General features: G+C 38.7%; 1 protein-coding gene and 1 long non-coding RNA gene across 5 annotated transcripts in view; one reads left to right on the top strand and one right to left on the bottom strand.

Moving 5' to 3' along the window:
- The window catches only part of LIMA1 (LIM domain and actin binding 1), an 89,091-nt gene that overhangs the window by 60,682 nt on the left and 3,847 nt on the right, over positions 1 to 24,562 (bottom strand). The gene's annotated exons all lie outside the window — the stretch shown is intronic.
- On the top strand, positions 5,193 to 12,513 carry LOC140616792 (uncharacterized). The gene is made up of 3 exons (XR_012017142.1): positions 5,193 to 5,314; positions 9,691 to 9,751; positions 12,402 to 12,513. It is a non-coding gene; the product is annotated as an uncharacterized lncRNA (long non-coding RNA).

Genomic DNA, 24,562 nt, shown 5'->3' with positions numbered 1-24,562 from the left:
ACTATTAGGGAGTTGAAATAGCATAGAATACTTCAATGGAGTTGAAGGTACAAGAGTAGTAGGTATAAGAGTAGTTGAAGGTAAGGTAGAGAAAGAATGGGGCCAGAATGAGAAAAGCCTTGAAAATGATGTTAAGGGATGGAAAGAACTAGTCTGTGAGTGAGCAGAGATAAGGACTTGTCTTAACATGCCACTCCCTAGCACAAATGTGACTTTCACGGCAAATAAAAAAAATAATTTCTGTGAGCCCAATACCCACAACTGTAAGATAAGAGCTTTGTAGTGGATCACTTATAGTCTGTATGGTGGAACATGAAAGCTTCTGAAACAGCAAGTAACATAATGTGAAGCACGTTGTATTTTTAAGATTTATTTTTATTTATTTTTATTTATAAAAATAATTTACCAAGCTATAACACCCAGTGCTCATCACATCACATGCCCTCCTTTATTTTTATTATTTTTAAGATTTTATTTATTTGAGAGAGAGCGAGCGCGAGCAAGCACAAGCAGTCGGGGAGTGGCAGAGGGAGAAGCACACTCTCCACTGAGCAGGGAGCCTGATGCAGGGCTCCATCCCAGGACCCTGGGACCATGACCTGAGCCAAAGGCAAAGGCAGATGCTCAACTGACTAAGCCACCCAGGCACTCCAGGAAGCATGTTTTAAAAGCTAATTCTGCAGCAGTGTATACCTTGATAAGAAGGGAAAAGACTGGAGTCTAATTTACTTGTCAAAAAGATCCTAAAACTGTCAAAGTGAGAGGTAATCACAGTTCTTAGAATAAAATGGACTTAGGGATAGAGAAGGAATCAACACTGGCATCATCAAACTTAAATGATTAGAAAATCGTTGATGTCATTAACAGACAGTAAATAGGGGAAGAAGTGGGAGAATGATGAGTTTTGCTTTACACATGTTAAAATATACACATCCACAAGAAAAATCCTAGTGATACACCATAGGAAGCTAAAAATTCAAGGCTAAGGTTAAAAATCTTAGACTCTTAGAAAGAAATGAACATTTTACAACACCTACTTATGTAAAGTACATATCTAATTCCCAAAACCACTTAACAAGATTGGTTTTATTGTCTTATATTTATGATGAAAAACTAAAATTCACAGGTATTAAATAACTTTACAATGATCTCTTAGTTATAAAGTAGCAGAAATGGGATTCAAATCCATATTCTCTTTGATTTCCAAAATCCATTTTCTTTCCACTACAAGTAAAGAATAATGATTAAAATCATCACTTTTAGCCAAGGTGGAAAATTGGATAACAAAAATTTTGAATCACCTAGCTGCAAACCCATACAAATTATCTTTCAGTAAGAATATAGTGCAGTGATCTTCCTAGAATGGTCAGCATCAGGGATAACCATTTGTTGTTTCAATGAAACTTAGAGTTATACTGGGCCTGCTTGAAATACTCTCCATTGTGAATATTTTGACTTTCGTGGGCTTGAATTAAAGGTGTGATAGCTCTCTCTACTTACCGACACTCTCTTAGATGGGAATCTCATTCTCAGACTTTAGGACAACTTCCTTAATCCTAGAAATCTTGTTAAGAATGAGAAGGGGAAAAAAATGGAGGTGCCTGGGTAGCTCAGTTAGGCGTCCAACTTTTGATTTCAGCTCAAGGTTGTGACATGAAGCCCCACATTGGCTCTGTGAGCAAACTGTGGAGCCTGTTTACGATTCTCTCTCTCTCTCTCCACCCTCCTTCTCTCAAAAAAAAAAAAAAAAAAAAAAAGTGAGAAGGGCATGTACTGGAAAGACATATCTAGAAGGAAGTATTATTCAGTTTGGGCTGCAATATCTTTGAATATTTTTTTCCAGAGGCCCATTTGACTTCAAGATCCAATCCATTGCATTGCTATGTACAAATAATAAAAGGCACTATCACTTATTGGACATTTACTAACTCACTTAATCCTTACAACCCTGGAGACAGTGTTATTTCCATAAAAAAAGAAAAAAATGGTCCATTGAGGTTGAGTAATTTGTCAGAGGTCATATGGCTAATATATGGCCCACACAGAAATCAGTGTTCAGACACCAAAACCCAACCTCTTAGATCAAATGCATTCTACTGTCACTTCAACTGTGATGGAAGAAATTGCTGGATTGGTTGTCAATTGTGTGGAAGAGTTAAAGGAAATGGATATAACAAAAATAACTCTTAAGACTTTAGCCTAAGAGACTGCAAGGACAGTGGTATAAAGAACAATAATGGGATACATAGAAAGGGTAACTGTTTCCTAAGAAGGAAGATGTCTTCAGTTTTAGATACATAGGACAGATTTTAACATCAAGAGGGAATCTTAGAAAAAAAAAAAAAAGGAGGGAACCTTAGAAACCAAGTAGCCGGATCCCTGGGTGGCTCAGTGGTTTAGCGCCTGCCTTTGGCCCAGGGGATGATCCTGGAGTCCCAGGATCGAGTCCCACATCGGGCTCCCTGCATGGAGCCTGCTTCTCCCTCCTCCTGTGTCTCTGCCTCTCTATGTCTATCATAAATAAATAAATAAATAAATAAATAAATAAATAAATAAATAAATCTTTAAAAAAAAAAAAAAAAAAAGAAATCAAGTAGCCAAGTCCCCCCTCTTACAGTAAGAGAATTGACCTATGGTCCAATAATTTTCCCCAACTCACCAACTAGTTAGTATGAGAGCCAGAGTTCTAATTCCCTGTTCAAAGTTCTTTTATCACACCTGGTAGCTTGAGGTAGGATAGCTAAATGTCCTATGGGTGAGCGGTAGCCTGGAGATAAAAACCTTGAACAAAGGTCCTTTAAAAGTTTAAGGGTTGGGCAATGACTCATTGGAAAATTGGGTCCCAGGTATCTGCTTCCTTGAGCTCCTGCTGAGGGTGAGGCCTGTAGCTGCTCCAGGAAACCTACTTTAATAAATTCATTTACAGACTTCACCTAACTAAGCAAACTGTCTTGCAGAATTCAGGCTGAGACTAAAGCAAATGAGCTGCCACTAACACAATCCTGTTCTTATAAATCTAATCTCCTAATCTCATCATATCTTTCTCTCTCCTCTCACTCTCTCTCTCCCCTTCCCTCAGGAGATAGTTACTTGTGCAAGAGGCATAGTTGCCTGAACACAGACTAAAAAAAATTAGAGAGAACAAAGTACAAACTCACTCGTTAAAAGAAAATGTTATTTTTAGAAACAGACTGTAGAGTTCTAAAGTTTTTTTTCTTTCTTGTTTAATCAAGAACTCTTCTGATTTGAACATCAGGGAACAACTAGTTAAAAGGAAAAGACCAACCTAAAAGAACTTCAGGGTGCAAAGGGAAATTTTAAACAAAAGCAACTTGAAATTTGTTCCCACATAATGATATAAACTTACTCCTTCCTTCCCTTTCTTTTTCTTTCTTCCCTTCTTTCTTAGCTCCATGCCTAGTATGGAGCCCAAAGTGGGGTTTGAATGCATGATCCTGAGATCAAGACCTGAGTTAAGAGTCAGATGGTTAATCAACTGAGCCACCCAGGCACCCCTACATTTATTTCTAAAATTTCTTATTTTTTACAAAAATAGTGACTAAATTCACATACTTGAAAAAGGTTTTGAAAGTTAATAGTTTTTTTTTTTAATTTTTATTTATTTATGATAGTCACAGAGAGAGAGAGAGAGAGAGAGAGAGGCAGAGACACAGGCAGAGGGAGATGCAGGCTCCATGCACCGGGAGCCTGATGTGGGATTCGATCCCGGGTCTCTAGGATCGCGCCCTGGGCCAAAGGCAGGCGCCAAACCGCTGCGCTACCCAGGGATCCCCAGTTAATAGTTTTTTTAATTTTTTAAAAAAATTTATTTATGATAGTCACACAGAGAGAGAGAGAGAGAGAGAGAGGCAGAGACACAGGCAGAGAGAGAAGCAGGCTCCATGCACCGGGAGCCCGACGTGGGACTCGATCCCGGGTCTCCAGGATCGTGCCCTGGGCCAAAGGCAGGCGCCAAACCGCTGCACCACCCAGGGATCCCGTTAATAGCTTTTTTAATTTACAATTTTTAGATTTACACGAGAGTTGCAAAGATACACAGAAGTTCCCATGCAACTTCCACCTAGCTCTGTCTTATATTACCACGGGACAATTATTCAAATTAAGAATTTCCACTAAAGTCTTCTTTTTGTTCCAGGAGCCTACACTACATTTAATAGTCATGTCTTCTTAAATCTCTTCCAATCTCTTTGACAGTTCCTCTGTTTTGGTCTTTCATGACCATGACACTTTTTTTTTTTTTTAAGATTTTTAATTTATTTATTCATGCGAGACAGAGACAGAGGGGGAAAGACATGGTAGAGGGAGAAGCAGGCTCCCTCTGGGGAGCCTGATATGGGACTCAATCCCAGGACCCCAAGATCACGACCTGACCCAAAGGCAGACGCTTAACCACTGAGCCATCCAGGCATCCCAACTATGACATTTTTGAAGAGTACTGGTCAGGTATTCTGTAGAATGCCCCTCAATTTGAGTTTCTTGTTTTTTCCAATAAAAAGAACCAGGGCTCTTTGAAGAAGTAGTTGAACTGGGGTGGGACAAATATACCTGATGAACTTGGGACATCTCATAACTCTTAAAAAAAAAGGTTTTTCCTTTTTAAAATATGATGTTTTCTCAGATTAGATCGAAGTTATAGAATTTTGGGAAGAATACCACAGAACTCACGTGGCTTCATCCTCAGTGTATCCTCCTATCAGAAGGCACAAGATGTTGATGTGTTATTATTGGTGATGTTAACCTTGATCATTTGCTACTATGCTTGCCTCTATAATTCATAAATGTTTTGGGGGAGATATTTTATTCCTATTCCTTCTTAAACTTTTACTCATTAATTTTAGCATTCATGGCCTATCTTGCCTTCATTAATTATTATTGCTGTGTTCCAATGGCGATTTTCTGTTGCCCTCATTCCTTTCGCATTTATTAATTGGAATTCTTCTATAAGGAAGAAATGTCCTTTTCCTCTTGTTTATTCAATCATTTATTTATATTAGGAGAGACTCAGGGATATTATTTTATTTCCTGGGTTATAGTAATTCTTGGATTATTTTATTCCCAAGCTAATTTTATTTTGTTGCTCAAATTGTTCCCAGCTTCGGTCATTTGGAGCTCTTTCAGCTTGGCTCTAGTGTCTATTCAATGTGTCACTAATTTTTTTTTTTTTTTTTTTAGCAGTCCTGCTGTTTAGCACTATAAGATGTTCCAAACATATTTGCATGGCCTCAGCCCTGGAATCAACCACTTCATCAAGGAGTTCTGATTCCTTGATGAAGACTGGAGAAACCAAATCTAGGTACTACGTGTGCTCATTGCTACTGAGATGTCACTGCTTCTAGGCTCTCTTGGAATACAGAACCAGGAATATATGTATGTGTATTAACTCATGTATATAATACACATCTATATTTTTTTTCACATCTATATTTTTATATTTATCTTTATACCTGTGTTGGTGTAGAGATATATATAAATATATAGAGATATATATAGATATCCACACACACACACACACACACACACATAATCTAGCATTACAAGATTCATTCTAGCATTCTTTTTATTTATTTGTAACTTTTTTTTTCTTTTTTTTATTATTTTTTTTTATTTTTATTTATGATAGACACAGAGAGAGAGAGAGAGAGGCAGAGACACAGGCAGAGGGAGAAGCAGGCTCCATGCACCGGGAGCCCGACGTGGGATTCGATCCCGGGTCTCCAGGGTCGGGCCCTGGGCCAAAGGCAGGCGCCAAACCGCTGCGCCACCCAGGGATCCCCTATTTGTAACTTTTTTTCTCTGATAGGGAGAAGCCAAACTTTATAGAATTTTTTTAAAATTTTTTATTTATTTATGATAGTCACACACAGAGAGAGAGAGAAGCAGAGACATAGGCAGAGGGAGAAGCAGGCTCCATGCACCGGGAGCCCGACGTGGGACTCGATCCCGGGTCTCCAGGATCGCGCCCTGGGCCAAAGGCAGGCGCTAAACCGCTGCACCACCCAGGGATCCCCAAACTCTATAGAATTTTGATATGAAAAGATAATCTCCAAAATTATGCCATGACCAGTTTCTACTCCTTTGATACACCATATATTTTTTCACTCCACCTCGAATGTTATCTTTCCTCAATCTATTTACCTTTCAAGACTCCAGGAAAGACGGCATAGGGTTCTCCTCAAAAAACCCTTTCCTGAACTGCCCTAGCCCTGTTCCCAATCAGCACAGGTCACTCCCTTTATCTTACTATAATTTTATAAATTCTCCTTGTTAGAAAGATTCTTAGGATTAGGGGACAGGTCCACTTTGCCTCTTGCCCTCTTGCTTCAGAAGGAACTTTATGAATAAAATAGAAGGAACTTTATGCATATGTTTTGTTTTGTTTTGTTTTTTTTAATTTTTTTTATGCATATGTTTTGAATGAAATTGCATGAACGTTTAAATTTTATCCAAACACTATCAGCACAACAAAATGAATGCTTATTATTCAGTCTTAAGTCTAGTTGTTGAGAAAGTACATATCACTTTTCGGAACCTTGAATTAGTAATTTTAGCTAATGAAACTTTGAGATATACTCAAGAGGGCAGCCCCGGTGGCTTGGTGGTTTAGCGCCACCTTTGGCCCAGGGCCTGATCCCGGAGACCCGGGATCGAGTCCCACGTTGGGCTCCCTGCATGGAGCCTACTTCTCCCTCTACCTTTGTCTCTGCCCCTCTCTCTCTCTCTCTCTCTCTGTGTGTCTCATGAATAAATAAATAAATAATCTTTAAAAAAAAAAGATATACTCAAGAGAAAAAAAAAAGGAACCAGTAAATATAAATACTGTACATAATAGGCTCACTACTCTATTATCCAGCAACACTGTGACACAGAAGTTTGTAGGCAAGTCTAATGAGTCTGTTAGAATTATCACTGCTAGTGTTCTTGGAAGAGTTTTAGACAGGTCTCTGTAGAAATCTGTATCCTAGACAATAAGAAAATTGTAACAATGATCAAATTCCTAGGGGTCAACAAGGATGTAGATGTTTGCATCAAGACAAAAATCACTTCAATAACATCTTGTCTCTTTTTAAAAATCTCCTTTTAAGGATATTTTGCTCTTAAAAAAAACCACTATGATGCAGAGCCAAAGTAATGAAAAGTTGGTTGTGTAATCCTGAGAAGCAATTTTACTTCTGGAAACTGCTCACCAAAGAATTAGAGCCACTTTCACTGGGCGCTTACAAAATTCACCCTTAGTGATTCACACTTTACCACTCCAGAAAAAAAAGAAAAGGAAGCACACTTAGTATCATCTTTCCCTCCCTTCACCTATGTCTGGGGAAAAATAACTGTTATGACTATCTATCTGAGTTACCAACCTTTCCCTTCTGTCTTCTCAAAACTTTCATTTCACCTCTGCCTCTATCCTTGCCCTCCCTACCTAAAAACACGCTCATATTTTTTTCTTAGAGGGGAGGAGGGGCAGAGAGATAGGGGGAGAGAGAAAATCTTAAGCAGGCTCTACGCCCAGCATGTGAGCCTGACCAGGCAGGGCCCGATCTCAACCCTGAGATCTTGCCCTAAGCCATACCAAAAATTAGATGCTTAACCTACTGAGCCACCCAAGGTGCCCCCAAGCTCACATTTCTGATGTGTTTGTGTACACATATCTGAAATTTGTATATATAGATTAATAATGTTTTTTTCTCTTAAGCCTTTTTCCCCTCAATCTATCACTTCAACCTTGATCCAACTTCACAGTCAAACCTTAGTCTCTAGGTGCTCACTGTTTCCATTTTCTCACCTTCCATTCATCCCTCTGACCACTTGGGTCTGTCTTCTACTTCTACCATCATACCGATGTTACTCTCCTAAAGGTCTCTTGCTATCAAATCCAAGGACCATGTCTTATTTGTTATCATTCTCTGTTGCTGTTTGTTGATTAGTCTCTCATTTCTGACATTGTATTTTCCTTTTTTTCTTAACTAGAACTCTCCTGATTCCTATCTTTCAAATCATTTTCAATTTTTGGACTGAATCCCTTCACTCTCCCTCTGCTCACCTCTGTTCCTAGGCATTACTGAAAGGTCAGTTTCTCTCCTCTCTTTGGGTAAGCTCAGCCACTCTCAACTCATCAAAGATCACTTAACACCAGACAATTTCCAAAGATATATCTTAAGCTGTAAGCTTAACTTCCAGCCCCAGAATTTCTACTGCATGCTGAATAGCTTCATATGTTCCATAAATAAACAACATAACACAGTGCAAATCATGTGTGTCATTCTCTCTTATCTTTACTCCTTGAATTAAGTTTAACCACAAAAAATTTTTCTCCCATGATGAACTGGCATATACATTTTTGCTTTTACTAAATAAAATAATACAACATGAAGTATAGTATGATCTAACAAAATGTGCACAAGTTCTAAAGGTAAAAAGAGGACTTACAGGCTCTAGCTCTCCCTCTAATTGTGGTGACTACTGGCAATTTTGTCACCTCTCTGAGGAGTATACCATCACCTACCTGAGTTTGTCAAGTGTTCTTCATAAAATGTCTAACACAGTGACATATAGAAGGGAGAAAAAAAGAGGCTAAGAATATAGGCAATCGAGTAGAATCTAGCTGTCGAATCTCACACCATATACTAGCTGTTATAATCTGCCTCAGTTTCCTCAAATTGGGGATAAAAGAACCTATTTCATAGCTTTGTTTTGATCATTAAAACAAGTTCCTAGGGCAGCCCCGATGGCCCAGTGGTTTGGCACCGCCTTCCACCCAGGGTATGATCCTGGGGACCCGGGATCGAGTCCCACATCGGGCTCCCTGCATGGGGCCTGCTTCTCCCTCTGCCTGTGTCTCTGCCCCTCTCTCTGTCATAAATAAATAAAATCTTTAAAAATAAATAAATAAAACAAGCTCCTAAATATCATGTATGAATGACACTACCAAGCACCTAATAAATGCTCAAAATGTTTATTATTATTTAATCAGCATTATTTTACAGGCACCCTTTCACATGTAGACTTAAAACAAACTTTTTCTCATATCTTTAGGCAGGCTCAATTTCTCTCTCTTAATCCCTTGTCTTTCTTCATACATATTCCTCACTCTGTTTGAAAATGTTTTGAAAAAAAAAAAAAAAAGAAAATGTTTTGGATCCTCCCTGGGCTTATGCTACCTCCCAGCTAAAACGACACACGGGGGGGGGGTGGGGGGGGTTACTCAAGTATTTGTAAAATAAAGGGAGGAATACCAGTCATTTGAAATGATTTCCTGGATTTCAACTATTTTTATAGACTAGTGCTTTGGGGGGGGGGGGGGAATGAAACAGTGGGCTATTTATTCCAAGACAAATATTTCCAAATTATAGGAAACCAGTGGATACAGCATCAAAAAATGGTTTCTAGCACCAAACTCAGGTAGAATAATACTGAATCCTATCAATACAGGTTGTTTTAGTCAACTGCTTTTGTCATAATTCAGGTGTTTTCTTAGAAATGTTATTCCTTACAAATAACCATTTGGCTTTTAAAACCCTTAATTTAGTAGGTCACAACCTTGAGTAAAACAAGAATCACCTAGGAAACTTTTTTTTTTCAAGTTTGATATGAATTTTATTCCATTTTATGTATAACTTTAAGAACATAAAGGTTTAAAAAAAAAAAAAAGAACATAAAGGTTTATTTCCACAGGCCTCAGGAAATAGAAGTCACAGGACAATGTCTCTTCCCACCAACAAAGTTGCGTATTTTGGTAAGTGTCCTAGAGAGAAAAACTGTAATTTACATTTGTAATGCTGTGCAAGATTCTTACATTTGACTTAAAAGCAGGCTGCAGTGGAAATTTTAGTCCTCTGCTCTGGTGCCTGGACAGAAACCAAAAGCAGTTGAGCATGACAGGGCAAAGGAGGCAGTGAAGGTGGAAGACAGGCACCAGCATGGAAGGAGAAAGGAATTCCAGATTCCTTGGAATGGTGTGTTTCTTTTTTCCGTCCCTTGTTTAAGGCATCTCTGTAGGAAGGTGCTGGGCAGGGATCTCAGAGAAAGGAAGGGTCCAAGACTCCTTTAACTGGCCTGGGTGCCAGGCACTGCCACAGCAGCTGGTAGAGGAGAATCTCCTTTCTCAGATTCAGGCAGACCCAGGATGGAATGCAGAATAAAAGGAATGCTTATAGGAAACAATTTTTCTTGGAAACCTATATGGCCAAACCTTAGCCTTTGGTCCAGTGGCAACCCCTGCCTCACTTGTCAACAGTGAAAAATTAGTTTGGCTAGAACCACCAGCTAGAATCACACCAGCTTCTGCTACCTTCATGCTCACTGTTAGAAAAAGATGAACTTGTATGAACATTCTGATCTGCTAACTCCTGGGGACTGCTTTATTCTTTCCCCAAAGACTGTTTGTTGATCAAATAACCCCCAAAAGCTGAATGCTAAAACACACCGTTGTGGTGTGTGATTTCTTAAGAATGGACTGGTGGGCAAGGCCCCTGGGTGGCTCAGTCGGTTAAGCGTCTGCCTTTGTCTAAGGTCATGATCCCAGGGTCCTGGGATGGAGCGCCGTGCCCTGCATTGGGTTCCCTGCTCAATAGGGAGCCTGCTTCTCCTTCTCCTGCCTTCTCAGGCTCTATCTCTGTCTCTCAGATTTAAAAAAAAAAAAAAAAAAAAAAAAAAAACACTTAAAAGAATGGACTAGCAGTGTGGTTGAGCTGATAGGGAAAAGCCCTACCTCCCTGCCAAAGATCAGCTAATCTGCTCTACTGCCCCCAAATCTCAGCCTGAGGTACATTTCATTGAGAGCAGAAAGCAGAGAAGCAGTTTAAGAGCAGAAAGGGGGATCCCTGGGTGGCGCAGCAGTTTGGCGCCTGCCTTTGGCCTAGGGCACGATCCTGGAGTCTCGGGATCGAATCCCACGTCGGGCTCCCGGTGCATGGAGCCTGCTTCTCCCTCTGCCTGTGTCTCTGCCTCTCTCTCTCTCTCTCTCTGTGACTATCATTCATAAATAAATAAATAAATAAATAGATTTTTTTTAAAAAAGCAGAAAGGTAGAGGAAAACTAAAAAAGAACCATCTTGATAGATTTATCCCATGGTATGAAGGAGTGGGCAAAGAACCCAGTGGCACTTTGCTCATCCAGCAAGCAATTTCTGTCACTGTGGGAACCAACTTCTGCCCATTCCATAGGGTCTTGAACAACTCAGGGACTAGGAATTCATTAAACTCACCACCTCTGTAGGAACAAGGACCTTTATCAGTGAGGACCTTCATCTCACATTTGGTGCTGGGTGTCACGCAACCCAGGAGTACTTGCTCAGGTAAACATGGCAGCCCGACTTTGTTGATGGAAATGGCTGACACTTTACCTATTATCTGAATTTTGACATCCCTACTATTGATTATCTCCATAATGCCCACCACTTCATTGAACACTGGACCAAGTTTCTTCTTTTTTTTTTTTTTTTTTTTTTAAAGATTTTATTTGAGAGAGCAAGAGTGAGTGAGAAAGAGCACAAGTGGAGGGGAGGAGCAGAGGGAGAGGGACAAGAAGACTCTGCTGAGCAGGGAGCCTGATGTGGGGCTCAATTCCAGAGATCATGACTTGAGTCAAAGGCAGATGCCTAAATGACTGAGCTACCCAGGCACCCCCGAGACCAAGCTTCTGATAGTTATCTACTGTAATGGAGTTCATTTGCTCTTGATTTGCAATGTCACGTGACACACTTGTATATGTAAGTCACCTGTTTCAGCTCTGTGTCATCAATTACCAAGTTAGAAACATTGTCTTGATTTTCTGCTCTCCAGGGAAGTTTGTTTTATTGTTTTTTTTTTAATTTTTTTTATTTATTTATGATAGTCACAGAGAGAGAGAGAGAGAGAGAGAGAGAGAGAGAGGGGGCAGAGACACAGGCAGAGGGAGAAGCAGGCGCCATGCAGGGAGCCCGATGTGGGACTCGATCCGGGGTCTCCAGGATCACGCCCCGGGCTGCAGGCGGCGCTAAACCGCTGCACCACCGGGGCTGCCCTAAATAAAATCTTTAAAAACAAAAACAAAAACCTTGCCTGCCCAGAAGGCACAAAATTACTCTGTAATTGACTTGTGATAATAAAATTGTTTGTATTCCTTTTTTCTTGAGTTTGATTTGTTGCTGAATTTAAAATGCTGAAGTATACAAAGAAAAGTATACAAAATTTTTAAAATGGTATCTGAACAGAAATTCCGATTTATTTTTACCTACTGCATATGAGAGCAACTGAAATTGAGATGTCAAAAGTTAAAGAAGGAAGCCAACAGACTTGGGCTCTAATCTTTAATCTGCAACTAATTAGCAGTATCATCTGCTAGGAAGTCATTTCTTGTGTAAAATGAATGGGTTAAAATTACCTAGTATTTTTTCTAACTGCAGGTCACAGTTAGTGAATTATGAAGTCAATGTTAACACATCAGAACCAAGATGTTTGTTTGTACTAAATAAAAAGAATAGAATGAAACCCATAATGTCAGGCTACATCACACAAAGTGTAAGTATTCTCTTATAAAGCTTTTGTTTCAGTTATTTGTGTGTGTATAAACTGAGTAAGAATGTAAAATATTTCTTACTGTGGGATGTGGTTAAAAAGATTACAGTTTGACAAGTGTTGGCAAAGATGTAGAGAAATTGAAATTCTCATATACACTGCTGATGAGAATGTAAAATAATGCAGTTGCTTTGGAAAACAGCTGACAGCTCCTCGGAGGGTTAAACACATCATTATCACATGATCCAGCAATTCTACTCCTAGGAGGGCACACACACACAGAGAAATGAAAAAAGAACACATGGCCACACAAAAACTTGTACAAGATTGTGTATAATAACTATTATTCACAATAGCCCCAAACTGGAAACATTGCAAATGTTCATCAACTGATTAGCAGATAAAATGTGGTCTATCCATATAAGGTATAATATTTAGCCATGAAAAGAAATGAAGTACTGATATATGCTACAGCATGAATGAACCTTGAAAAAATTATGCCAAGTAGAAGAAACCAGTCACAAGGATCATATGTGATTCCATTTATATGAAATGTCTAGAAATGACATACCTATAGAAACAGAAAGTGGTCACTTAGCCCTCGCAGTGGGGTTTGAAGACGATCGGACTGCTAAAGGGTATGGGGTTTTTCTGGGAGGTAAGGAAAGCATCATAAAATTGATTGGGGGTGATGGCTGCACAACTCTGTGAATATACCAAAAACCACTGAACTGCACACTTTAAATAGGTAAATTGTAGGGATGCCTGGGTGGCTCAGTGGTCCAGCATCTGCCTTGGGTTCAGGATGTGATCCCAGAGTACTGGGATTGAGTTCCACATCGGGCTCCCCAAAGGGAGCCCTGCTTCTCCCTCTGCCTCTGTCTCTGCCTGTGTGTCTCTCAACAATAAATAAAATATTAAAAAAATTTTTAATTTCACAATTATTAGAAAAATTACCTATCTCCTTTTTTTTTTTTTTTTAAGATTTATTTATTTATTGATGAGAGACACACAGAGGCAGAGGGAGAAGCAGGCTCCTCACAGGGAGCTGGATGCGGGACTCAATCTCGTATCCTGGGATCACGCTCTGAGCCAAAGGCTGAGGCTCAAGGGCTGAGCCACCCAGGCATCCCTACCTATCTCATCTTAAATGTTTCTTTTGGACACATTAGCAATTACTTTTTGTAGCTTTTTTCCAAAAGTCAAATTAAACATGAATCACTTTTTTAGTATAAATGTAACTAAATTGCAAGAAGGAAAAGTCCAGACATAAATGTTGGGCCTTCATAAGGTTCTTGGGCAATTTAAAAATTTTCAATCTTTGATTAAATCAGTGATTTTCAAAGTTTCAGCAGCCAAGGTGGAATTACCCGGCATCCTTCCTATCTCCCCACACCACCCTCCTTTTACCTTCTTCCTTTTGGGGAACCTCTTCTCAGTTCTCAACAAGCGCTCCCAATTGGGGCTGCCAATTTGTTCACTGCCTAGCTTCCTTGTCTGTGACTGAGCAAGTGATAGGGCTGCTTATCATAAACAATGATGTGCAAACATACAATGTAAGCAAAAGAAGTCTCTGCCCACTCTTGTATACCCCTTCCCTCAAGACGATTTGACTTGCCAGAGGTAACCTGTCATACTTTGTAGTATAAATTTTCTGATATCATCTATACGTGATAATTATAGCACACAGCACAATAGGTCAGTCACTGTCCCAAGCATTCTACAATATATTATTTTATCCTCATAATAACTCTTGAGATACTATACTGATGACTATTTTACAAATCAGGAAACTGAGGCATGGAGATACTAATGCCAACTTATAAACACCTACATTTTTAAAAAATTACAATGATTTTATGTTAATGTACTATTCAGCAATTATTTATTTCCTCTTGGACATCTTACCACACACAAGAGGAGGACATATAGGGAAGGACACAAAGATGCAGGAGGACATTTAGATCTACCTCAGCCTTTCAGTAGCAGATACAATTTCACTCCCCAACAGTCTATAACTTATTTAACCTGGCCCCTGTCAATGAATATATAGGTTGCTGTAGGTTCTTCATAATTAATAACAAGACTAAAATGAACATGTTTCTACCATTGCCTATTTGGAGGTGTGCATCTGTGGTATAAATTTCTGGAAGCAGCATTTCTAGTTTAAGAGGACTATGCATTAAAAATTTTAATACACATTCTCAAATTTTCCTCCAAAGAAGTTACATCAATTTATACATATATTTTGCATCAATTTATATTTGAACCACTAGCTATATGAGAAAGATTATTTTCCACATCCTTATGAATACTGAGCATGATTAATCCTCTGGATTTTTTCCAACCTGCTAGATGTGTGAAAAAATGGTACATTATTGTTTTAGTTTTCATTCCTTTAATCATGGGGAAGGTTGAACATATTTTCAAATGTGTGCAGGGGGGCCCTCAACACACTTATTTTCTGAAATTACATTTACTTTTTTTAAACATTGTTTATAAATTGTTTATTAGCTCTACAACTTAATTACATTTTAAAGTTGCAGAAGGACTTTCTTAATACCACGTGTAACTCCTTGTACAATTCAAATTGCCTCTCACAGCAGCTGTCCTTTCCTGGTGTCTGATTCCTATCCAGATCTCATTAATATTCTTTCCAAACAGAAATGTTGCTTGACTATACAGATGAGATCGTTTTTATAGAGTTCCCTTCTGTAGGGCACCCACCCCTTGACTGCTCATTAATATTCCCACCAGAGCACAATCCTGTGAGAAGCCTGACACTGAGAATCCAAGCATTAAGATCACTTCAGCTGCTACCTTCAACTAGCCAATCTAATGCTTCTCAGTTGTGCCAGGGGGTGGAGAGGAGGGAGGTGAGGGAGGGATTGGAGAGGGTGCTTTGAATATCTGGATCATTGGAATCTGAATTTCTCATGTGGGATCCAAACACTTTTAATTTTTCTTTTCCTTCTTTTTTTTTTTTTTAAGATTTTATTTATTTATGAGAGACACAGAGAGATGGGCAGAGACATAGGCAGAGGAAGAAGCAGGCTCCCTGAGGGGAGCCTGATGTGGGACTGGATCCCAGAACCCCAGGATTACAACCCTGAGCCAAAGGCAGACACTCAACCACTGAACCACCCAGGTGCCCCCACTTCTAATTTTTCTTAAAAGAGTCCCCTACGATTCCAATGTAAAAACAGCTTTGGGAGTTTAAATTTGGCTTGATCCCAGAGTTATTAGGTCCCATCAGGGAGGCAGACACTGGCCCTAATCACCCACCATCCAGATGGACTGTATCAGAATCAGGTAAAGAATTTGGGCCACCTTAGCATAAGCCTGGGGATCGGTTATTGGGCACTGGTCATACGCACGGTGATTCATTCCATTTGATTTTACTCCCTTAGTACTTACGATACCATAAAACAAATATTATTCTCATCTTACAGGGAAAGAAACTGAAGTTCAGAAAGGTTAAATAACTTGCTCAAGATCACACAACTAGTTAGTCTGACAGATGGTATCTGGGGGTGGTCTGGGCCAGTCTTATCCTAAGTATCTTGAAATTAGAAGGGTTAATTCAAATGTCTCAGCCTGTTCTACATCTAAGCCCACTCTGCCCCTTTCAGCTCAAATTGACATCTTGAGTCTACCACTAACTTATTGGGTAACACTCAGAAAATTACTCTAAGTCTTAGCACATCATCTCTAAAATGTTCCTTTAGCTCAGTGCTAAAATAAATACTTTATAAAGTGATAGTGGTGGTGGTAATAAAAACAGTGAACATTTACTGAACACTTACCATGTGATAGATACTGTGTTGTTTTGCACATAGAAGTTTCTTAATCCTCACAGTAACACACTTAGAATATTACTGTCCTGCTTTACAGATGAAGAAACTGAGGCCCAGAAAGGTCAAATGAATGTTAACATTCATTTTTTTTTAGGAGACTGAGATGAAAATAAAATGACCTCTAGCACAGAGAATAAACCATGCTAATGTACCCTGTATTTCAGGGTCAACTTATTTTTGTTAAATCAGTAATAAGAAAAGAAAATCTCTAATGTCATCTCTGAGAAACTGGCAGTAACTACCAGGAACACCAGATCTGTGTAAAACCCTGACACCATTTCTCTGCACCCAAAAGTCTAAATCTTTCTCAAATCTCTCTCACTGCATAAGGGCCAAATTTTAGGTGTTCTCAATACCTCTGTAAAGACTCTAAATAGAAAATGAAAAATCAACATGCAACATGGCTTCTATTACTTTATTCATCAATTTTAATATCTTATCTTCTTGTACTTTGGAAACCCAAATTAGCTTTTTACATAACTGTGGTAACCTTCACATATCTTGTTTAGATAGGTAAAAGAGTAACGTGCAATTACAGCCATTGGGGGCCCCTGGGTGGCTCAGTCGGTTACGTGCCTTCAGCACAGGTCATGATCCCGGGGTCCCGGAATCAAGCCCTGCATGGGACTCCCTGCTCAGCAGGGGGCCTGCTTCTCCCTCTGCCCCTGCCTTTGTTCCTGCTCTCTCTCTCTCTCTTGCTTTCTCTCAAATAAATAAAGTCTTAAAAAAAAATAAAAACAATTTTGGGTCTAAAATTTTTAGGTCACAAAGAATCACCTAAGTATCTTCCTAATCTCTGTTTTCTTCTCCTTTAAATTAAAAATTACCCAATCTACTGCAAGTTTGATTCTACCTCTCTCTCAAATTTAATTTGTTATTTATTTGCTTGGTTCTTCTTCCTCCTCCCCCTGCCCAGTTGATAATTAACTTACTGTAAGGGCAAACATAATCTAGTGGATTGAGGGTTTTTTTTTCAGTATTTTTCATACATAATAAAAATCTCTATCAATAGGTTAAAAAAAAAAGGATAATTATGTCAGTAATTTCTAATTTAAAGTGAAAAGTGGAGAAAGGCATAGTTAATCAGAAAAAGAATGTGGAAATTTAGTCAACTAAGACCATTACAGCAAGCATAGATTTACTCTGAATAGCCTGTTTCTCCTTCAGCCTTTGTACCATTACGTGCTTTAACATCAGATGCATCAAATATCAGTGCCTGGGGGGATCCCTGGGTGGCTCAGTGGTTTAGCGCCTGCCTTTGGCCCAGGGCACTATCCTGGAGTCCTGGGATCGAGTCCCACGTCAGGCTCCCGGCATGGAGCCTGCTTCTCCCTCCTTCTGTGTCTCTGCCTCCCTCTCTCTCTCTCTCTCTCTATCATGAATAAATAAATAAATCTTTAAAAAAAAATCAGTGCCTGGTAGGGTACAGAGGCTCAATCAATATTTCATATAAATAAAAAACAGCATTATGCTAGTTTTCAGTTGTCACACATCTCAACAAAGGCCCAACCACATAACTGAACGTCTAGAAACCACATGCTCACAGATCTTGTCAATTAGGTGCTTAATTAAGACAAAGTAGCTAAATTAAGTCTGCTTTACAATGTCAAAGCAGAAGAAATATGTATGCTTATTTTAAGAAGGCGGCTTCCCTTAAGGATACAACCTCCTTATACCAGTCCTTTGTCCTTAATAATTAATCGAGTTTTCTCCAAATACAGGGCTTCTTAGTTTCACGCTTGGCCATTTCCAGGAAGGGCCTGGCTTCCATTCTTCTTATCTGAAATTTTAGATGATGTGGTTTTTTTTTTTTTTTTTTTTTTCAGGACTTGCTCAATCTGAAAAGCCAGTTCAGATCAATTTAACCAAATCCCTTCAAGCAAGAGAATTAAAACAGGTTTACTGAAAAGTGACTCTTCTCTAGGCAAGTTCTCTAATCTCTCCTTTCTGTACAAATCTGAGAAGCTAACCCAGAACAATGCTTTAATCGAGGACAAACATAGCTGAAGCTGGTCAAACAGACTTATAAACCACAGAGCCATAGAAGTGATAAAATTTTGCTACTTATCCCAATCAATGCTATGCATCTTATTTCTTAGGGAATTGTCACAAACAATGTTAATGTTTTAACCACATTTTAATGTTTACCTCCTAAAAATTACCTCAAATTATGGTGCTGTTCTAAAAAGTTATTGAGAGGCATTTATTGAGTAGTGGTCTTTTAGTTGGCATGGGAAAGTCCATCAATTTTGGGGGGGTCTTAGTTTCTTCATCTCAAAAACATATTCACAAGGGATAGTCTTAAGGATTACCAGTTTTTTTGTTGTTTTATTTTTTTAGAGAGAGAGAGAGAATCTTAAGCAGACTCCATGCTCCTCCAAGGATCCCGATGATGCAGGGGATGATTTTACAACCAATCATGACCCGAGCCAATATCAAAAGTTGGACTCTTAACTGACTGAGCCACCCAGGCACCCAGAGATGGTTGTGAGGATTAAATGAGAGAATAAAAGTAAAGTACTTTGAAAACTGTAAGTTGCTATAAAAACTATTTTAAGTTTAAGTAAGAGTTCAGCCAATTTCAAGAAAAAAAAATGGAATTAAAGAGTAAGTCTACCCACTGAAAGGAAATTGCTAATTAGAACTGATGATTTCGACTGATTCAACCAGATGTTAACAAGAAGCCCCTTGTTTGAAGCTGTTGCTAAAAATCTTTCAAGTCAATAGGCATATAGTAAATACAATGAAGATAGTTTCATCTTTCCTTGAGGATCCTAGGTAGCTTTCTTATTTTTCTTCTAGAGAAGAAAAGCAGAAGAAAACTTTCAGTACCTGGATTCTAGTTGGCTGGATCTAGTTGTATGTTGTCTAGTCAGTTGGATTCCAGTTTTGCTTGCTATTAAAAATGTAATGAGGAGAACCTAGGTGGTTCAGTAGTTGAGTGTCTGCCTTCACTCAGGATGTGATCCCAGGGTCTTGGGATCCAGTCCTGCATCAGGCTCCCCACAGGAGCCTGCTTCTTCCTCTGCCTAAGTCTCTGGCTCTCTCTGTCCCTCATGAATAAGTAAATAAAATCTTAAAAAAAAAAAAAAAAAAAAGTAATGAGAGCTAAAAGACTGGTATGGGCAGGAGTAACAATCCTGGAAATAGATGCTGACAGTAGTATTAAAATAGTGCCCTGGATCCTGGGAACACCTTGGAAAACCTGCACTCAGAGGGAACTGAATCCTGGCGATCACAGCCTCCATTTGTCCTGCTCCCTTCCAAAATCTTCAGAGGTAGCAACCTCTTCTGAACCCTGATAAAACTGTATCAGCTGTTGTCCATTAAACAACAGCAAAACTTTGAACTGCAAACCAAACCAAGACTAGTTAAAATGAGAAGTCTATCCTCAAGGCTTATTCATGCATAAAACAAGTACTTATTAAGGACTTACATGTGTCAAGCAGTGCTCTATTTGCTAAAGGTATAAATGTTAAAAGTGACAAAGTCTCTGCTCTCATGAAGCTTCCATTCTATTGGGCAAACAGGACAATTAAATACTGTGATTAGTGCAGTGAAGGAAATACAGAGTAACTGGAATGGTGGTAGATGCTTTAGATAGTGGTCTGGGGAAGGCCTCTTTGGGTAAATGACATTTGAGCTGAAACCTGAATGATGGGGAGGAGATAGGCAGCCAGCCAGTGGAGAGAAGAGACGTGGGAGTTTTCAAGATGGAAGAAATAGCAAATACAAAGGCCCTGAGGCAGGAATAATATGGCTAGGGAGTGAATGAAAAGTATGAGACGATGACAAAGCTGAGTGGCAGCCAAATTAAATAAGCAGTGGTCAAAGATCTTAATTTTATTCTAAGTGTAAGGCAAAGCCAAACATTTTTATGTAACAGTGCTTGCAAAATGAGATATATTTCACATACTCTATGAAAATTGTTTATGTATAATGGCTATGAATGAAAAGGAAAGGCAGAGTTTTCACACTTAATCTTTTAAGGAAGGAATATTCATAAATAGTAACAGTACTGAGGTAAAAAAAAATTAAAACGAAATGCCAAGTGATGACTGAGGAGGGAGCCACTGATTAAAACAGAAGAAATTTTAAAAGGCTTTATTTTTTTAAAGGAGCATTTTATTTGAGCTCTTAAGGAAAAGGATTTAAGCAGGACTGGGAGGAGGGAGAGGAGCCTGAGGCTGTGGGAACTGCATGAGCAAAGGCACAGAGGCAGGAAGGCACAGGGTGGGTCCAGGAAGCCATGAATCACTGCATGGCTACAATGCCAGGTGGGTGGGTAGTGATGTGGGAGATAAGCCTGGAAAAATAGGCTGTCAGGGTGTGGGAGAAGGGGTCTTGAGTGGCATTTAGAGAAATTTAGATTTAATTTATTTGGGGCTTTGTTTCCCCTTAAGTGTGTAAATGAATCTCCTGGGGTACTTGTTAAAACTGCAGATTCCCAGGCCCCATTCCCCCCAAATAAATATACAAATCAATATATTGATTTGTAAGTCCAAGTGGGACCTGGAAACCTACCTTTTTAACCAACACCCAGGTGATTCTAAAGCAGGTAATAATCAAGGAAACCAGATTTTGAAAACCAGCGTTGTACTTTTTTTTTTTCTAATGACAACTCTGAACTAAAAGGGAAAAACTGAAGCCAATTCTAAGGACTGTAGCAAAAAAAAAGGGAGGGGGTGTTATGAATTAGAACAATGACAAAGAGCCATTATCATTGTTGGGTAGAATCAACCAAACATGGTGATTGATTAAATATGAGAAAAGAGGACTGAGGCGTTCAAGACAACTTCAAGCTTTCTCCTTACAGAAATGAGGTGGACACAAGTGCATGGTACATAGAGAATATCCACATGATCTGCCAGGTAGTTGGAAATATGGATCTGGAACTCAAGAAGCTATGCAAACGCACTAAACATACTTCTTTAGTACTCTTAAGTAAATTCAAGACAAATTAAAGAATTATAAAAAGTAAAAATAAAAATCAGAAGGCAATCAAAGTGAATACTTAACCCATCTTCAGATGACAAAAGACTTCTCAATGTAAAAGCAACAAAAAGCCCAAAGAAAAAGATCTATAGATAAGTAATAATATATCATACATAAAATGTAAAGGCAAATAACATTTGACCATAGGGCAAAGAATTAATATTCTTAAAATAAAGAGCTTATACAAATGACAGAGGAACAAACCAACTAAGAATAGTTTCTGTATGGAATAGTGGAAGTTGTTAAGTAACTTAGCTTGGCAACGTAAAATCTCTTGTCATAAAATGAGATTTGCTTTACATCCATTAGAGACGATGGGGCTTTGTGGCATAGATCAGCAGGGCTTTTCTGACTTACGTAACTAGGTTGCCAAGTGTCAATCTATGGGAGTGCTTCAAAAATGCCAGTCTTTGCAACTTCTATTGTAATGAGAGCACAAACACATTAAAGTGCCTCTAGGTCCCATTAGCCTTGCTACCAGTATGAAAAATTGCCTTTACTGCATCTAGCCTTTTTTCTTGGGCTCGATATATCTAAACTGGGTAAAAGGGATCCCTGGGTGGCGCAGCGGTTTGGCGCCTGCCTTTGGCCCAGGGCGCGATCCTGGAGACCCGGGATCATATCCCACGTCGGGCTCCTGGTGCATGGAGCCTGCTTCTCCCTCTGCCTGTGTCTCTGCCTCTCTCTCTCTCTGTGTGACTATTGTAGATTAAAATAAATAGATTTAAAAAAAAAAAAAAAAAAAAAAAAAATAAACTGGGTAAAGGGTAAAGGATGGGACAAAAAATAATTTCAGTGTCTTGAGAGATCTGTCTTGCAAGGCATCCTTTTAGTACAGAGGCTGTCCGGACTTTGGGATCAATAACCCAACCCTCCCACTTTACAGAAAAAGTGGCTCAGTGAATGACTTGCCCAAGATATCACCTAAGTGGTTGGTTCCCAAGTTGAGAATCCTGACTTTCAGGTCATCAGCTTTTCCATTTTTCCAGTGCTGCTCGAACAGTCACAAGCTCTGGCTTCTTACACCAACAGGCATTTAAAATGCCACAATTTCAACTTCTATACACTTTCCACTTCATACTCCACTTATTCGATTTGGCCTAATAAAATATCTGTACTCCCTCCCCCAAAGTCCCAAATAAAAGAAAGAACTCCAGACAGAAAACAACATAATTAAAATGTTAGACTCAAATAGAAATGGGAATGGATCAACCAAAAGACAATGCACAGAAGAAACTGAAATGGAAATGAATATATGAAAAATGTTCACTCTTATTAGTAATAAAATACAAGTTAAATAACTTTTGCTTAACAAGTCAATAAAGATAAAAAAATAAAATCCAGTATTATGAAGGACACACTCAGATGGGCACTCACAATCAGTGCAGATGACAATGTTAATTAGTCTAATTTCTATGAAAAGCAATTTGACAGCAGTGTTAGTGTTTTTAAATTTTTATTCCCTATTCCCTATTTATTCTGGAAATCTAACCTAAGAAAATAGTGAGTGATTTGTACAAAGATTTACGCATTAATTTGTTCTCAATTTTTTCACTTGTTAATAATGTTGTAAAAATCAAAATACTGGGATCCCTGGGTGGCGCAGTGGTTTGGCGCCTGCCTTTGGCCCAGGGCGGGATCCTGGAGACCCCGGATCGAATCCCACGTCGGGCTCCCGGTGCATGGAGCCTGCTTCTCCCTCTGCCTCTCTCTCTCTCTCTCTCTCTGTGACTATCATAAATAAATAAAAATTTAAAAAAAAATCAAAATACTGATGTATAGAGTTAAATTATGCAACACCAATACAATAGGATATTGAACATCCATTATAATTCTTTTCAAATAATTTTGATGTCATGGAAGCTTATAACATAATGTAAAGTGAAAAAGTAGATACAAAACTGTATCTACTGTGATAAGATGACCCAATAACCTGTGTGTATCAAAGGGGGAAAAAAAAGACTGAAAGGATATACACCAATCTGGAACAGAATATGGAATATTTTACCTTCTTTAGAATTTACTTTTCCTCAAGTTTTCTATAATAAGCATATATAATTCTTATCTTCTAAATGGATATGCATGTCTGTATATGTGAAAATAAAACAAGAATTATATATATATAATATGAAAGGTTTAAAAAATAATCTGCAAATCATTCAGATGGAGATATGTTAGTTGAAGCCATGCACATAGATCAGACTGCACAGGGAGACTGTATAGTAAGAACAGGATGCTGGACCATGGCAAACACCCACATTTAAGGGGCAAAAAAGACTGTGAGTTAGTGAAGGGCATGGGAAGAAGTGGTTAGATTAGAAGATGGACAACCAGGTAAAGTCATGTCAAGAAAGCCAAGTAAAAGTAAGAACAAAAAAAGTTGTCCACTTGGTCAAACGTTGCCAAAGGATTAGGAGGAGAGCAAGGGCAGAGACATTACAGAGAAATCACTGGGTACAATGCAAGGACAGACAGGTTTCTTCTAGTGCTGGAGGTGAAAGCCAAATCTGAAAAAATTACCTATTCAGTGAAAGTGACTATGAGGAAAAGAAGTCCTGGGCCATTTGATTAAATTTCAGTTTATGGGGGAAAAAAGATTGTGGAAATCTAAAACCAAGTAAAAGTATACCAGGATTACTAATCTATGGGTAATGAAAAATTGGCAAGAAAAATCATGTTTGAAGGGTTATGAAGTTTTCCATACTGTAAGCTCTGTTACAGGATACATAAGAGAAAAAATAGCTCCACGCTTGTCATCAGAAGTACAGCAGGTAAATCTTTTTTAAAAAGGGAGCAGGCACCTGGCTGGCTCAGTTTGTAGAGCATGCAACTTTTGATCTTGGGGTCATGAGTTTGAGCCTCATGATCGGTGGAGAAATTACATAAAAATAAAATCTTTTAAAAAAAAAAAAAGCACAAAAAGTTGCATCTTATTTCCCTTAAAGATGAAAGTTCTTAGTTTCAGTGTAGCATTATTAAGAAACTCTTTAAAAGAAAATAAAAAGAATGTAAAATATCATGGTGTCATGTTAACTTCTCATGACTGCACAAGTGAAATCTCTAGAAACATTTTCAAGTATAAAAAATCATTTGACATGCTAAATAATGGAGTGTTTATTGGGTCAAATCTTGTCCTTTTAATAAAAAGAGATCTTCATTTGCACAATAACTTGACTGCCTCTCAAGGACTTTGCATA

This window comes from Canis lupus, chromosome 25, assembly GCF_048164855.1.
Source record: "Canis lupus baileyi chromosome 25, mCanLup2.hap1, whole genome shotgun sequence".
NCBI classification, from domain to species: domain Eukaryota; kingdom Metazoa; phylum Chordata; class Mammalia; order Carnivora; family Canidae; genus Canis; species Canis lupus.
The sequence above is the reverse complement of the archived record's forward strand: the minus strand, read 5'-3'. Positions and strand labels throughout refer to the sequence as shown.